At 34.2% G+C, this 2,605-nt stretch overlaps 1 long non-coding RNA gene across 1 annotated transcript; it reads left to right on the top strand.

Moving 5' to 3' along the window:
• Positions 1–1,018: 1,018 nt before the first annotated feature.
• Positions 1,019–2,063, top strand: LOC110902243. Its single transcript, XR_004871377.1, has 4 exons — positions 1,019–1,175; positions 1,278–1,495; positions 1,641–1,755; positions 2,033–2,063. It is a non-coding gene; the product is annotated as an uncharacterized LOC110902243 (long non-coding RNA).
• The last annotated feature ends 542 nt before the right edge of the window (positions 2,064–2,605 follow it).

The raw sequence follows: 2,605 nt of genomic DNA, 5'->3' as shown, positions 1-2,605 counted from the left end.
TAGAATACCATACCGAATATTTTCGGTACCGGCACCTATATTAGTGATTTTCGGTACTGGTACGTTCGGTACCGAGCTCATCTGTTATCATATATTTGTTAATGGATCATATCTAGGGCTGCAAACGAACCGAACAAACACGAACAAGACCTTGTTCGTGTTCGTTTGTTAAGAAATATATGTGTTCGCGAACCGTTCACGAACACTTATCGAACGAGATTTTATGTTCGTGTTTGTTTGTTAAGGAAATGAACTTGTTCGTGTTCATTTGTGTTTGTTTGTTAATTTTAGGCAACAAACATTGAAGAGCACAGATGAGCACAAACTAATGTTCATGAACACAAATGGAAACAAATGAACACAAACAATAGTTCATGAACATAATATATAATACACCGACCCTTATTAGATATTTAATTTGTCTGAATTTTGAAGTATTTAAATAAATATAAAAACTAAAAACACTAATGAAGTATCGAACACAAACGAACACGTTACCGAACGTTCACAAACATAAACGAACAAACACGACCTCCATTCATGTTTGTTCATTTAAATAAACGAACAAAATTTCTTGTTCGTGTTCGTTTGTTTAGTTAACGAACAAACACAAACGGAATTCCCGCCGAACAGTTTACAAACTCTTCGTCGAACGTTTGGTTCGTTTACAACCCTAAATTCATATCAGATCTTAATGGATCACAATGGCCAATAGTAGATCATATATGTGTTAATGAGCCATATTGGGCCATAATGGATCACAACGACAACCAATAATGGATCATAAATGTCTTAATGTACTACCATATTGAGCATTAATGGGTCACAACGGTCAACAGTAGATCATATATGTCTTAATGGATCATATTAGGCCAATGGATCATGATGGACAATAGTAGATTATACATGTCTCAATGGACCATATTGAGTCTTAATGGATCATAATGGCCAATACTATATCATGTATGTCTTAATCAACCATATTGGGCCTAAATGGATCACAAAGCAACCTTAATCAGTTTCGCCTATGTAATTTGTTTGCTTTATTAAATGCGATTTTGTTTTTCTTGGAAAAAATGCATTGGCTGCTCAAGAAAAGGATTTGGAAATTGCAAGCGGATTGGGTATTAAGATTACTGTAGGTGTAGCGCACCAGTTTGATAGTGCCAAAGCAGGTCTCATGTCATTCTTATAACTTACATTTGTGAAGTTTTCTTTTTTTTTTTAATCTATTTAACCATTGACCATATTCTTTTAAATTTGCCACATATCTACAGGTCTTTGTTCTAATTTGAGAAATCTAAACGATGTAAGAATTCAGTTTACTTGACTCTTATTGTTGCCACATTGATAATTAGAACGATTTCCCTCTTTCACATTGGATGATGCATACAGGGTATAAGCATGTATCTAGGGGCAGCTCCTATTGAAGTACAATCCTGATGTTGTCACCGCTTCTTGGGTTGCTGATGCTTCCTTATTTCTAGCTCCAATGGTATAAAATGAAATTTTCCTCATATATGACATGTTTATCAAGAAAATTGCACTTAATAATTTGTGAATTTTGTAATACACAACTAAAGAGAATATGGGATGTTCAGATTAAAATAAATCATTGTCTTTTGTCGGTGTTTTTCAAGGTCTATGAACTCGGGTGGAACTGGGATGACTTCTCGCTGTTAGCCCAGGGCTCTTTGGCTGGACACCTGCTAGAATGCGGCTGTCAACTCACTGGAGGATATTTTATGCATCCAGGTAGGTTCAATAATAAGTTTAAGTTTTCTTATATCTTCTCTCTTTCGAATTCATGCACTTTGACTTTTAAGGTCAAACATATTACATTTTATTCACTAGGATGATATGGGTTCGGGAAAGAGTAAAATGTCATTTACGCTTGAGGCATCCCTGATTATTATAAGTGATTTTTTTTTCTTTAGGCCTCTAAAACTCTTTGTTTAACTCATTTTGCTTTAGGCCTCTAAAACGCTTGAGGCATCCCTGATTATTACAAGTGATTTTTTCCATGGCATAGGTCAATGTGGATCACATGAAGCTCCAAAAAGGAAAAGGAAAAGGAAAAGTTAGTGTGAGCAAGTTGAGGAATATATTGCAAGGATCAGAGTATGTGCTTACCTTTGGGGACAAGGGTGGTGATTTGATGTTTGTGGGAGTAAGTATGAAGCAAATTAACTTGTTTAGTTTGTCCACTTTCGTTATGTTATTTCCAGTTTAGTGTTGTAGCATTTTGAAAGGAACTAAACTCAAGTAATAAGAACAATTAATAAATTTCAGAGGTTTGATTTGTTATTCTTGATTTGTTTTTAAATGTATAAAACTGCAAAACATAGAAAAAATATTTTTTTTTTCTTTTTTAAATGTTCCGTCACAAATGCGTCAGAATTTTTTTTTTAAATTTTATTTAATGTCGTCAGAAATGCGTAGGAAAGGAGTGTCAGAATTGCGTAGGAAAAGAGTGTCAGAAATGCGTCAGAAAGGAGAGTGTCGGAAATTCGTCAAAAAGGAGAGTGTAGGAAATGGGTCGGAAAATTGTGTGGGAATTGGGTAACAAAACCAAAAATAATAATTATATTATTATTAATAATAA

The sequence above is a fragment of the Helianthus annuus genome, chromosome 2 (genome assembly GCF_002127325.2).
Source record: "Helianthus annuus cultivar XRQ/B chromosome 2, HanXRQr2.0-SUNRISE, whole genome shotgun sequence".
Taxonomy (NCBI): domain Eukaryota; kingdom Viridiplantae; phylum Streptophyta; class Magnoliopsida; order Asterales; family Asteraceae; genus Helianthus; species Helianthus annuus.
Note: the sequence above shows the minus strand (reverse complement) of the source record. Positions and strands in the feature narration are given on the sequence as shown.